This window comes from Trichechus manatus, unplaced genomic scaffold (assembly GCF_000243295.1).
Source record: "Trichechus manatus latirostris isolate Lorelei unplaced genomic scaffold, TriManLat1.0 scaffold00140, whole genome shotgun sequence".
Classification (NCBI taxonomy): domain Eukaryota; kingdom Metazoa; phylum Chordata; class Mammalia; order Sirenia; family Trichechidae; genus Trichechus; species Trichechus manatus.
The window spans coordinates 4,324,522-4,338,954 of NW_004444076.1; the positions used below are offsets into that span (position 1 = coordinate 4,324,522).

The following is a 14,433-nucleotide window of genomic DNA, read 5'->3' on the forward strand; positions in this document are numbered from 1 at the left end:
TGTGTTACTGTTACATGAGAAACTATCTGTTCTGTAAGCCTTCACCGGAAGTACAATAAAATATTTAAAAAAAAAAAAAAGATATTCTGGAAGACTCCTTAAAGGGAGATCGTGTAGCCTTCTTAATCTATATCTCTATTTGGGCTGCAAATAAAATATAAAGGCTGAAGCTTGAGTAATAATTCTGGGTGATTTTGTAGAAGCCACGTGCTGAGAGTGGCAGAGCAACAAGTTAGAAAGGGTCTGTGTTCTTGATGGTTGCAGCAGTGTCACACCAACCCTGAACTGCTTACTTCCAGACTTCATTTATGTAAGAGGGAAAAGAATTTATGTCTTGTTTAAGCCACTGTTCTGTCTTTTCATCTGTACCTAACCTCCAGGGAGAGACCTATTAGAGTCCTCATTTGTGGTTCTGTTTCAGGCAAAGTAAAGAGAAGGATCTGATCTTATTTCCATGATTATCTTCTTTTTCTACTCCGCACCCCAAATATATTTCCATTTGGCCCATAGAAGCCAAAAAGCACTTAGATAGCTTCTTCAAGGAGGGGCAACTTGTCAGTTGCTCCACCTTAGCTAATGAATACAGTAGCGATTTCTCAAATAATATGTTTATATTCTCCCAAGATGGCCTAAATAAATATTCTGGGTTTTGTTCTTTGAAATTAGCTTAAATGATTTCCCTGCACTTAACACTGTTCATTAATTTTATACCTTTAAGGACCCTAGAACCTTTTCTTAGAGTACCTAGGAAGGCAAACCAACCAAATATGACCCAACCGCAAATTTCAAACTGGTTTATACATTACATTGAAAAGTAGCACACAGCTGTTCCCCCAGAAAGCCTAGTTTTTCTTTTCAAATGGTCCCTCATTTTCACAATTTAACTTCTAAAATGTTTCAATCTGTTATTATATATTCAGTCCTATGTTGTAAGAGTATAAATTAATTTCTTTGTAAGCTTTATTTTTACCCTTGAAAAAATACTTTACACATTAAATAATGAATTTAAGGAGGTAGATAAGAGTAGAAGGTAGAAATAGAAAAGGAAAGAAAAAAATTAAACTTTAACACAGAAGAAAACTTTTCTATGTGCACATTAAACATTTTGGCTAAGTAAATTCTTACAAGGAATACCAAAAGATTTTTAACCAGTAGCAGGAACAAAAGCCTGACAAATCCAAAAAGACAGGTGTCCTTATGATCTAGTAAGATAAAGTTTGCCTTCATAATTAGTAAATTGGTATTGCTAATATAGCACATGGAAGAGTATGCTCAAATATTCCTCCAGTGGGAAGAATGTGCATGATTTGAAACTGTGAGCAATGACCATAAAATGACTTTGGGGAAATGCACGCAATTGCCAAATCATATCCTCGGGCACCAGAATGTGTGTGAATCCTCTACCTACTACTGACTGATGTCTCTGAGGTATGTTGACACGTTTATTTGTCATGTATCTTTAGTCTGCAGTATGGTGTGATACAAAAAGCACTGGGTTCAAGGTCAGAAGACTTGAGTTCTGCTCCAGGCTCTAATATTTATGGCCTTGCACATGCCACTTGACCTTGCCCAGTGTCAGCTTCCTTATCTGTAAATTGGAGTTAATAACACCTGCACTGCCTGCCTCAAAGGTCTATTGTGAAGATCAAAGCATGTATGTATCAGTGCTTTGCAAATCATAGAAGTTAAGCATTATTATATTAAGGCAGGTTTTCCCATCTATACCTTAAGATCTACTTGTGACTTTTTTTTCCCTGAAAATCTTTTTTGAAAATTAGTAGCCAGTTGAAGAGATCTTTTAGTGGCCTCTCTGTAGAGCAAATCACTTAACATCTTGAGTCTCTTTATAAATGAGTTAGACTAAACTGATGGGTCAAAATTTTATTTAGCAGCAGAAAACAATTCTTAATAAACTTATTCAGAACATCAGCAGGTAAAATGGACAAAAGAAATTTTCTCTTGGTTGAGATGGTTGAGGCTAGAGTGAGGAAAACTCAAGAGTCCTGCCTGATTAGACTTCTCCCCTACTGTACACCACTCAAGCAGCGACTGAGACCCCTCACAACAAACCTCAGACCTTTCAACAGCGTTGATGTTATGATGCAAGCCCTTATGTTCCTATGATTCTTTTTTTTTCTCTAAATTTTATTTATTTTGTTGTTGTTGTTGACAATTTACACAGCAAAACATATACCAATTCAACAGTTTTTACATGTACAATTTAGTGACATTGATTACATTCTTTGTGTTGTACGACCATTCTCACTCTCCTTTTCTCTAAGTTGTTCCTCCCTCATTAACATAAACTCATTGTGCCCTATGTTCCTATCTAATCTTTTGAGTTACTGTTGTCAGTTTGATCCCATACAGATAGTTCTTAAAAGAGCATAGTGCTCAAGGCAGACCTTTTTAACTGGTTAAGCTCTTACTCAGTTTTAAGATGATTTCAGGTGATATTTTTGGTTTAAGGTTTAAAGATTATCTCAGGGCAATAGTTTCTGGGGTTCATCCACCCTCCATAGCTCCAGAAGATCTAGAGTCCATGAGAATTTGAAATTCTGTTCTGCATTTTCTCCCTTTTCATCAAGAATCTTCTGTAGAATCTTTGATCAGATGTTAAGTAGTGGTAGTCAGGCACCATCCAGTTCTCGTCTCATGGCTAAAGGAAGCAGTTGTTCATTGGAGGCAGTTAGCCATGCCTTCCATATCTTCTTCCTGCTTCTGGCTCTCCTTCGTCTGTTGCTCCAGGTGAGTAGAAACCAATTGTTGTGACTTGTATGGCTGTTTGCAAGGTTTTTAGACCCCAGGTGCTAGGAACTAAGAAGTAAGAAGTAGAACAGAAGCCCTGAACATGTTATTAAACCCTGAACATGTTATTAAGCCCTGAAGCCAATTAACTGAGATGTCCCATGACCATGACCCTAAACCTAGAAACCAAGGAACCAAATCCCATGAAGTGTTTGGCTGTACATAAGCAGGCTCAGCAGCAACTGTTTTTGTTGTAAATATATCAATCACACAACTTTTTGCCAGTTCAACTTTTTACAGGTGTATAACTTATTGACAGCAATTACAATAATGGATTGTGCAAACCTACCCTTAATCAATGTGATTTTTCCATCACCGTTAACCCTCCTTTTTCCCCTCCCTCACACCCTTGGTAACCACTAATAAACTTTGTTTTCCATACATTTGCCTTTTCTCGTCTTTTTTTGTAAGTGAGGTCATACACTATTTGTCTTTTTGTGATTGGCGTATTTTGCTTAGCATAATGTCTTCAAGCTCCATCCGTACTGTAGCATGTATCAAGACTTCATTTTTCCTGCTAGCTAAGTAGTATTTCATTGTGTGTTGTACCACATTTTGTTTATCTATTCATCTGTTGATGGGCATTTAGGTTGTTTTCACTTTTTGGCTATTGCGCATAATTGTCTTTATTTGTTTCAGATCATTTGTAATGTCCCCTCGTTTGTTTCTTATTTTGGTTATTTGCAACTTTACTCTTTTTTTTTCTTTGTCAGTCTAGCTAAGGGTTTGTCAATTTTATTGATCTTTTCAAAGAACTAACTTCTGATTTTATCGATTCTCTTTATTGGTTTTGTTTTTGATTTTATTTGTTTATGCTCTGACCTTTGTTATTTCCTTTCTTCGGGTAGATTTAGGCTTATTTTGCTCTTTTTCTAGTTCGTGGAGTTGTCGAGTTAGACTGTCAATTTGAGATCTTGCTTCTTTTTTCATGTAGGCATTTATTGCTGTAAGTTTCCCTCTGAGTACAGCCTTTGTTGCATCCCATAAGTTTTAGTATGCTGTGCATTCATTTTCATTTGACTTTAAGAAATTTGTGATTTCTCCCATGACCCAGTGGTGGTTTAATAGTGTGTTGTTTAATTTCCATATGTTTGTTATATTCCAGAGCCCTGGTAGCACAGTGGTTAAGAGCTATATAGGGCTGCTAACCTAAAGGTCAGCAGTTTGAATCCACCAGCCGCTCCGTGGAAACCCTGTGGGGCAGTTCTACTCTGTCCTGTAGGATCACTGTGAGTCAGAGTTGACTTAACAGGAATGGGTTGGGTTTAGTTTTGTGTATTTTCCAGTTTTGTTTTTTTCCCCCCTGTTACTGATTTCTAGCTTCACTCTGCTGTGGTCAGAGATTTTCTATGATTTCAATCTTTTTAAATTTATCAGGACTTGCTTTGTATCATAATGTGGTTTATCCTGGAGAATGATCCATGTGCACTGGAGTAGAATGTATATTGTGCTGTTGTTGGGTAGAGTGTTCTATATATGTCTGTTAAGTCCAGTTGGTTTATAGTGTCATTCAGGTCCTCTGTTTCTTGTTCATCTTCTTTCTAGATGTTCTGTCCAATATTGAAAGTGGTGTATTGAAGTTTCCAGCTATTACTATAGTGCTATTTCTCCGTTCAATTCTATCAATATTTGCTTTATATGTTTAGGTGCTGTGATGTTGGGTGCATATATATTAATAATTGTTAAATCTTCTTGATTAATTGACCCTTTTACTACTATATAATGTCCATCTGTTCCTATGATTCTTGAATCAAAACTCTATTCAAAAAGGATAAAGAAGTACTGTAGTATGTTGTGGATGGACAAATGCCCTGGCCTCCCCAATGACTTTAAATACCAGCTAGTCCATCATCTGAGTCATTGTGAACTCTTATTAGCTAACCAGTAAATTTGCTGAAATGAAGCCAAGTCAATCTAACCAGATAAGTACCAAATTCCTTAAGATGGAGCTTGTCTTTAAGAAACTACGTGAAATACCTCAGCGGCTCTCATGGAGGGCAGAACTCTCCCTGAAACTGTAAAAGTATCGAATGGGCAATTCTCCAAGTTGTTCTCCACTAAATATATAGCAATACTGCAGACTCTTTGAAACTGTTTTCAGTAAGAATGACTCAGAGATGAAGAAGCCGCTTATTACAAAGCAAGCAATACAATGCCATTTCTCAATGGCCCAAATAAGAAAGACTGCTTAGGGAAGTTGGCTTCAGGATATACAGATCATAAAACCACAGAACATCAGAACTGGAAGTAAAGTTAGAGAATAACCAGCCTATTTTACAAATGACAGATCTGAAGTCCAGAAAGACTGTAAGCTGCCCAAGGTTAGGGATTAATTCAAGCTTCATTAAATGAACATTAATTGAGTACTATGTGCCAGATGGTAAAGGCAGGAAGTTTAAATAAAACATGATTCCTGTCCAAGTAGTGGGAGAAGACAGACAAATAAATCAACAATTGTAGTTAGATGTTTATAGAACCAGAACTCAAATCTTTGTCCAAATTCTTCAGTGTCTGTCCTACCACATCATACTGCCTCTCAAATTAAAACATTTGAATAATTGGTAATGGGGAGCCATGGTCAAACCTATCCAGAGATACATTAATGTCAACTAAACCTACACTTTGGAGTACTTATCTACGTTTCTTAAATGTCTATGAGCAGTAGAGGGGACTCCATCCTCATGTGAAAGAAAATTCTTACAAATATTTTTCACCTATACTTAACAGGAATTTCTTAGAACACTGAGGAAATCCTTATGGAAAAGTCCTACAAAGAAAAGTATCATAACATGGCCTTTGCTTCAACTTTTGAAGAAATCACCACCAAGGTCAAAGTCATAAAAAAATTCTGAAGAAATACATAAGATTTCAAAGATCCATCATCTGGAGGGTGGGGAGGGACCTACAGCCACACCTGTAAAATCTCATTTTTTCCTTATTGGAGAGATTGTAACATGAATTCTTTCTTACCAATTCCTGCTTATTGTGTCCTTTATAAACTGAATTGTGGCTTTCAGCTACAATGGAGTAAAACCAGCACATATACCTAACAGGAAAACACTAGGGAACAACATCAGTATTCCTACATTTCTTTGAAGTCAGGGTACTTTACAAGGATTCCATCATTTATCCATCCATTTATTCATTCATTCATCAGCAGACATTTATTCAGTGACTTCTATAGGATATCGTGATACTAGGAGCTATGTAGAATACTAAAAACATAGAATAGTATTCCTCAAAGTGTAGTTTGAGAACCTGCCTGCATCAGACTCACCTGGAGAACTTGTTTAAAATATAGGTTCTTAGACTCTGCTATTATAGATTGTCATGGATTGAATTATGCCCCCCAAAAATGTGTGTATCAGTTTGGCTGGGCCGTGATTCCCGGTATTGTGCGATTTTCCTATGTGTTGTAAATCCTGATCCTGTGATGTTAATGAGGGAGGATGGGCAGCAGTTGTGTTACTGAGACAGGATTCAATCTACAAGATTGGATTGTGTCTTGGGGCAATCTCTTGAGATATAAAAGAAGGAAGTGAGGAGAGATACAAGGGGACCTCCTACCATGAAGAAAACTGTTCTGGAAGCAGAATGCGTCCTTTGGACCGGGGTCCTGCATGGAGAAGCTCCTAGTCCAGGGGAAGATTGATGAGAAGGCCAACAGAGAGAGAAAGCCTTCCCTTGGAGCTGATGCCCTAAATTTGGACTTTTAGCCTACTTTACTGTGAGGACATAAACTTCTCTTTGTTAAAGCCATCCACTTGTGGTTTTTCTGTTATAGCAGCACTAGAAGACTAAGATATAGATTTACTGTATTGGTTGTAATTCCTGGTTGCAAGCAATAGAAACCAACTGCGGCAACCTTAACCAAAGAAAGAGCTGACTGGATAGATATCAGGAGCTCACAAAATTGACCAGAGATTGGAACCAAAGGAGCTTTATAGGATTGCATTTTGTTTAGTTACCTTTGTATTTTTAACTGTTCGGCATCCGGATATATATTTTATATGTAATTCAAAGATGATACTGCGGATGGTGATTATTGGTCTGCATGTTGACACTGTCATTGTCCCCAGTTCTTACCTTGTCATTACGTCACTGCTCTAGGTTGAAACTCCTGAGAAAGAGCCTTCAAATGAGGTATGTACCCAGCTGACTCTTCCTAAAACTGTACCCAAAGTGAGAGTCCTCAAAATGGAGAACACTAAAAACCCTTTGCCATTGAGTTGATTCTGACTCATAGCAACCTTATAGGACAGAGTGGAACTGCCCTGTAGGGTTTCCAAGGAGCAGCTGGTGGATTTGAACTGCCAACCTTTTGATTAGCAGCCATAGATAGCTCTAAACTACTATGCCAGCAGGACTCCAAAAGGGAGTTTAGGATGCAAATGGGAAGTGAAATTAAGTGCTGGTAAGTCAAAACAGACAAATGCCTGGTTTCCTATTCCATCAGAATCTTTGAGGGGATTTTCTACATTTTCAACAAACTCGTCAGATGATTCTAAAGTATTGTAAGGAGTGAGAAATAATGGTGTAAAGGATATGGTCTATATCAAAGTGGAAAGCACAGACATTTATGAAACTGAAGAGTAATTGCAAGGTCCTGGTCAGATGTTATCTCCCTCTAGATAGTGTCCCGACCTCTATTCCTCATCCTTATCAGTAGTCCGTACAATAAAAAATGAGCATCTTCATAAAAATATATATTATGTTTATAAAGTCAATTTCAATAGAATGTAAGTACACTTTTATGGGAAGTTTGGTTTGGAATGTTACCATGAAAATAGTAATAATAAAAATAATAAATCCAAGGAAAATATAAACAAATGCATGACAGTATGTGTACAAAAAGTAAAAGTAACCAGAATTCTTTATTTCAAACTTTTATGTATACTTCTCTGTATTTCCTAATTTTTCTGAAATGAGAAAAAAAGCAGTGCAAATCCAACTCATTGGAACTATAATTGATCATTAGGACTCTAATTGATCACTTTTATAATTGATAATATGGCTGGTAGTTGCAGAACTTCCTAAAACACTACATGGTAAAATTTTTAAGTTACAAAAGTTTTCATCAACATCACTTGATGAATGTCAAATGAAGTGGATTGGTCACCAATAAGATACTTCAGGGCAGATAATAAAGCCAATTTAACCAGCACTTGAGTGCTCTCCACATACATAAGTTTTATTCTAGGGACTATGTTATAACAAAAAATGGAGAAGATTCTTAGTAGAAAACAACCAAACAATAATGTTAAAGCAACTTATGAACAAATACATGATGGTATAGCCTAGATTCTAGATTGTGTCTAATGTCTGGTTTAACAGTCCTAAAGCATCTTTGGAAACCGTGGTGGTGTGGTGGTTAAGAGCTACAGCTGCTAACCAAAAGGTCAGCAGTTTGAATCTACCAGGCACTCCTTGGAAGCCCTATGGGGCAGTTCTACTCTGTCCTTTAGGGTTGCTATGAGTCAGAATCGACTTGACAGCAACGGGTTTGTTTTTTGGTTAAAGCATCTTTATCCCATACCAATTCTAGTCGAGAGCAAGATCAACAAGCAGCTCTTTCGTGTTGCATTGATGTGAGATAGGCATATGCATAAAATAGAAGACTTACAGGCAGTTCTGAAATAGCTCATCAATTAATGTGTGATGGCTGTGGCCCAGGGCAACCAAGAATGTACTGGCTCTTTTTAACAGAAAATATCTATCAAGCACTGATGATTGCCATGCGTCTAACTGACCACAGGGCTCAGAGGCAAAACTGAAAACAGTAAACCAGTTCTGCAGTTAGTTGCTATGTTCAGGCAGTTAGGATCTTGGCTGGCTTCTAGTAGGAGGTCAATAAATGTTCCTTGTTGAATAGTCATTCATTTGGCAAAAGCTGTTGATGTTACCTTTATTAACCCATCCCTTTCCCTACCCTTTTCTCTTCATTTTCTCTGCTACATACAGCACATGGAGAGAATAATCACCATCCGCAGTGTCATCTTTGAATTAAATATAAAATATGTATTTTGATGCCAAACAGTTAAAAATACAAAGGTAACTAACTAAACAATGCAAAACCTAAACTAAAATGTGCACTTAGCTAGAGGCCCGTCTAAAAAGAAGAAGGAAAGAAAAGCAATTTGGGTTTAAGCAAGAAGCGATTTTTATGCTGTTTTTATATATAATATTTTCAGCTTTGTCTTTATGAAGCTTAGAGAAATTTGCTAAAGGCATATTAAAATGCGGCTAGCTGGTTAACTCACAAGTCAAGTCTTGTAGGTGTAGACCATTATTATTATAATTATTACAGTTAATAATTATTATAATAAACATTTAGGTGGCACTGTACATTACCAAAGTGCTCTTGGCTCTTGTTTTGATGATACTAAATCAGTCAAAGCAAAAAGCATTATCATTTTTATTCACTAATGAGAATGAAGTTTAACTGTTTTGTATAACCTACAAAGAAAAAGACAGATGGACTAAAAGTTTAAATATCTGGTATAAATTTTAACATATTCAACTGGATAATTTAACTAGGAGCACCATGATGCTACATACATTAAAAAAAATCATTAAAATAATGTGATTTTAGTTTGAATTTTGCTTATAGTTATAAAATATACCAACATAAAAAGTCTTTATCAGTGCTTCCACAACTTTTTGATGATATGAATCACAAGAATGTTGGTTAAAAATACAGTTTCTTAGTTCTCAAGCCTTGGAGCTTCTGATTCAGCAGGTCTGGGATGTTTAGCCAATATATATCATAAGAAATTTTTATAATTAGGGAAATTTGGGAAACAGTAGTTCTTATGAACCAGTATTCAACTCCAAGACCCCACAGGAACTTGGAACATAAAAACTTTACTTGTGTAATCTGTCAGACATTGGGCTGTAGACTTTCCATATCCTCTTTTGATCTTTACAATTTGTTACTGTAATTATTGAAATAGAGAGGTGTTACCTTTTCTAGGAATCAAACTCTGAAAGGTTGAACGACTAGACCAAGGTCACAAAGCTATTAAATAGTTGAAACAGCATTTGAAATCAGGTCTACCTGGCTCCAAAGGCTATGCTCAATCAGTATACTGTCTGTCTTTTCTTCTGTGCATTGCCCAGTCTTGCATCTCAGAAAAGAAAGATCTGAGAGAAAGAAGGAAGCAGAATTCTAGTAAGTACACTTCAGCTTTTCAAGAGATTATTGACTATACATAGTAAGTTAGAAAGTTAAATCCACCTTAAAATTTCCAGTTGAGAGACAAAATTGTTGGGAAAAAAAGAATCATATAGAAGTCCCAAGAGAAGACCACAAAACAGATTGAAGATTATAGTTGATTTCCATATGAATGTGAAGGTAGATGTGATTTTGTTAGGAAATATGGAGCCCTTTTTGATTGAGGAAGTGGAGGAAAGAGTAGTCATGATACTTGAAGGGATCTGGTTTATTAGTTCTCTGAAGCTGGCAATTTAAACTATAAGAAAAGTGTTCTTTTCTGGCGGGTGCAGCTCTTAATCTTGACTGAAGGATACTAACGCAAAAGTACACACAGTACCTCCAACCTCTTGTTCTATTGAGAAGGGAGATTCTTCAAAGTCTCTTGATAAGCAAGCCTAGTTGTAAGAATCAGGTTGTCTTGTACAAATGCAAGAAATAATTGACCTGAGTTGAGCTAGGTTCTTCGGAGAACACAAGCTGAGTTGGGCTAGTTTTTGCGCCAAATACGAGCTTTAATGCTACCTTGAAAGGCCCAGTAAACAAAATCTTCAGGCCTTTGATGCAAAAATGAGACAGTCCGTGGCAAGAAAAGGTGGAATATGTCAGTAAGTTGCTATTTAAATTAATGGCCCTGCCCCTTTCAGTTTGTGGTATTGGTCTGAATGTAGACAATGGTGATTATTTTTCAGTTTTATTACAGGATGTGACTTCTTCCTTGGCTTTTAAAAAATTTTGTTTCCTTAGTTTCTTTGTATCAATGTGTCATAATATTGTTGTTTTACAACTATGAGGGAAGATGGTCTTGGAAAGAGACTAGTGTGTGTGTGGAGGTGGGGTGAGGAGCATTGTATGTGTGTAATTTATAGCAAAGGGGAGACCAAAGCTGGGTAATGAATTTAGTTCAGGGGAGCTTCCAAAAAGGTAACAGATCCATCAACCAGTAAGAGGAAGGTTGCAGGTATATGGCTGTATAATGAGAAGGCCGTTATAAAAATTAGATAGGCTAGAAGGGCCTGGCTGTAAAGCAACATCAAACACCATGTTAATTCCAATCCTTCTGATATAGATGGAAGAGGCCAGAAATAAACAAAAGAACTTTGTGTTAGAAAAGCCAATGAGTCATGTAAATAATATCTCACAGGAGATGTTTAAACACTTGGAGAAAAATGGTTTTCAATCGCTTTTGAAGCACAATTTGCGTACAACAAAGCACCCCTAGTAGTGATTACAAATCATTCTAGGTCCTAAAGCACTAGGATATATCACTACTTGGTAGCCTTGACAGTGCTGGGTGATCTCTGACCTGTGGGCTGTGTCTGGCGATTACCTTGATTTTATCTGGCCCAAGATAATATTATTTTGGTCACTGCCACAGTAGCTCAAAGACATGTTTACTTTGGTGGGTTGATTTGACTATCAGTGTCTTGGAAGAAAGGCTGAAAGTCAAGAGAAATTGCTACTGGAGAGTGGTAAAACAGCCTACAGCTCAAGTAAACTGTAAGGTAGAAATAGAATAATTTATCTGATATCCACCAGTGTGTCTCTCTTGATGTTTTGCTTTCCCTTTCTCCTCCTCTTTTATGGCCTATTTTTCTGTTTCTTTGATACATACATTTTTCTGTCTCTTTTTCTCCTGTTTTTCTTTCTTTCCTCTTTTAGCAGTTCTTTTTTTCCTCCCTTTTTGTCTCTTTCTTTAACTTTCTTTTATCTCTTCTCCTCCTTACCCACCTCCACTCTCACCTCCATTCTTAAAACGATGATATGGAATTTAATAAAGCATGTTTTAGATACTCATATTGGCAGAAAATAATTTTGTTTGCAGTTCATAATTTTTAAAGCTATATGATTATAAGTTTGTATATGTCTTTCTTAAAAGAAAATTTCCACAACGAAACAAGTTAAATTACTTTTTTTCTGAAAGGATCATTGTATTTTTCTACAGGTCAGTGGGCCTTAATGGACAAAATATTTCTCACAAAGACCTTGTTGTTGATACTCTATGAAGTTGAGATATTTTTAATCATAATTTTTAAAATAAATATCTTATAACTCCTTTTTGAACAAACTCTTAGTACTACCATTTGGTGGCATTGAGTTGTATAAATATACTGGCTATATTAACTTAAGTACAATTATCTCGATGTATCGTAACTTATTTTAATGATTTTTGTCTATATTGAATTTATTTCATTCATACTTGACTTTTTAGCTGAAAATAGATTTTGAAGAACCAAGATGCTTAAAGAAAGAATGTAGAAGAAAAGGCCCAGTTCTCGAAGGCAGAAAACTGTACAACAAAAAGCAGTGTGATTCTTCTAGGTATTTGCTGACTTGATCCCTCATATGCCTGAGATTAGGGGCTAAACCTATTGTTCCCTGAGATCCTCCCAACTCTAACAGCTGTAAATCTAAGAACCAGGAGCTGAAGGGGGAAAAAAAAAACCTTTACTCTTTAGTATGTCTCTGTCTAAGAAACATTTTCCAGCTAGATTGTAATATTTCTTCATGCTGTGTCACAGTCTATCTACATGCCAAGTGGAGAATGTAGTTGGAAATGTTTTTTGGCCAAATATAACTCTGTTCTGGGAAACGACTTTCCCTACCAACCACAGCTATCCAGACACATCTTGGAATGTAGTATAGGTGTGCAAGGAATGCCCACCATAGTCCCTTGAGTCTCTGAATCAACGTTTAGGAAAAATTGCAAATTGGTTACAAAAGCACCTGGGATTAGCATGGGTGTCTGCCTCTTTTTCTTGCAGGTCCCTGTCCTTGCCAACCTGTTGGATGTGCAGTGTGGGAGAGAAGAATGGAAGAATTTTGTAATAACAAAATGAGTTAACCTTTTAGACATCTCCACATGACTGTCTCATAGGTCTATCACACTTAAAATACCCAAATCGAAACCAAGTCCCCCACTTCTAGCTCAGTTGTCATAACATAGTTCATAAAGAAAATGTTCTATATCCAACTGTGGTGAGTAGCATCTAGGGTCTTAAAAGCCTACGAGCAGCCATCTAAGATACATCTACTGATCCCCTTCTGGCTGGAGCAAAGGAGAATGAAGAAAACCAAAGACACAAGGAAAAAATTAGTCCAGAGGACCAATGGACCACAACTACCACAACCTCCACCAGACTGAGCCCAGAACAACTAGATGGTGCCCGGCTACCACCACCAACTTCTCTGAGAGGCATCGTAGGGTTCCAGACAGAGCAGGAGAAAAATGTAGAACAAAATTCAAATTCACAAAAAAGAGACCAGACTTACTGGTCTGACAGAGACTGGAGAAACCCCAAGAGTATGGCCCCCAGATACCCTTTTAATGAAGTACTGAAGTCATTCCCAAGGTTTATCCTTCCGCCAAAGATTAGACAGGTCTATAGGGCAAACAATAACACGCATGAGGAATGTGCTTCATAGTTCAACAACGTATACGAGACTAAATGGGCACACCAGCCCAAAAGCAAAGACAAGAAAGCAGGAAGGGACAGAAAAATTGGACGAATGGAAACCGGGAACCAAGGGTGGAGAAGGGGAGAGTGTTGACACATTGCGGGGCTGGCAACCAATGTCACAAAACAATTTGTGTATTAATTGTTTAATGAGAAACTGATTTGCTCTGTAAACTGTCACCTAAAGCACACACACACAAAAATTTAAAAAAAGAAAAAAACTAAGTCCCCCAAACATGTTCTACCTTCACCCTTTCCTATCTCCATAAATGGTACCACCATACCCCTAGGAATTCAAGCCCAAACCTGGGACTTAGTTTTTCTATACCTCACTTCCAAAATTTAATGCATCATTAAATCCTAGAGACTATTCCTTCAAAATAAATCCTGAATTTCACCATCACCACCGTTATCATCCTACTCCAAGGTGCCATCATCATCCATCTGGACTACTGTAATAGCCTACTACCTGTTTTCATCCTCCATCCTCAATTTCTTAAAAACCTATATCAGTCCATATTTCTTCCCTACTTTAATCCAACTCCATCCATGGCATCCTATTATAACTAGAATTTAGTCAACTGCCTTACCATACCCTGTAAGACTCTACATGATCTGGCCTCTGCCACCGCTACAATCTCACCTCCTACCTATACCCACTTGTTCAACTCACCCCAACCACACTGTACTTTTCTCCTGCCCCATGAACCTGCACATCAAGCTCCTTTGCACGCAGGGCCTTTGGATTGCTGTTCCCTCTGCCTGATATACTTTCCTCCAGGCCTTCTCATAGCTGTCTCCTTTTCATCTGTCAGGTCTCAGGCCAGTTATCACCTCCTCAGAGAGACCTCTGCACCTCCCCTTTCCTTATTCAGTACAAGTTTTTAGGGATTTTACTTTTTTAATTATATGTATCTATTACTTTGATTTTTTAAATTAAGGTAAAAATAAACA

General features: G+C 37.2%; 1 long non-coding RNA gene across 2 annotated transcripts in view; it reads left to right on the top strand.

Moving 5' to 3' along the window:
• LOC111822215 (uncharacterized) overlaps positions 1–13,068 on the top strand; it is a 31,362-nt gene extending 18,294 nt beyond the window's left edge. For both annotated transcript variants that reach the window (XR_002825486.1, XR_002825485.1), the window contains exon 3: positions 12,234–13,068. This is a non-coding gene — a long non-coding RNA (uncharacterized LOC111822215). The remainder of the gene's footprint in view (positions 1–12,233) is intronic.
• Positions 13,069–14,433: the final 1,365 nt, after the last annotated feature.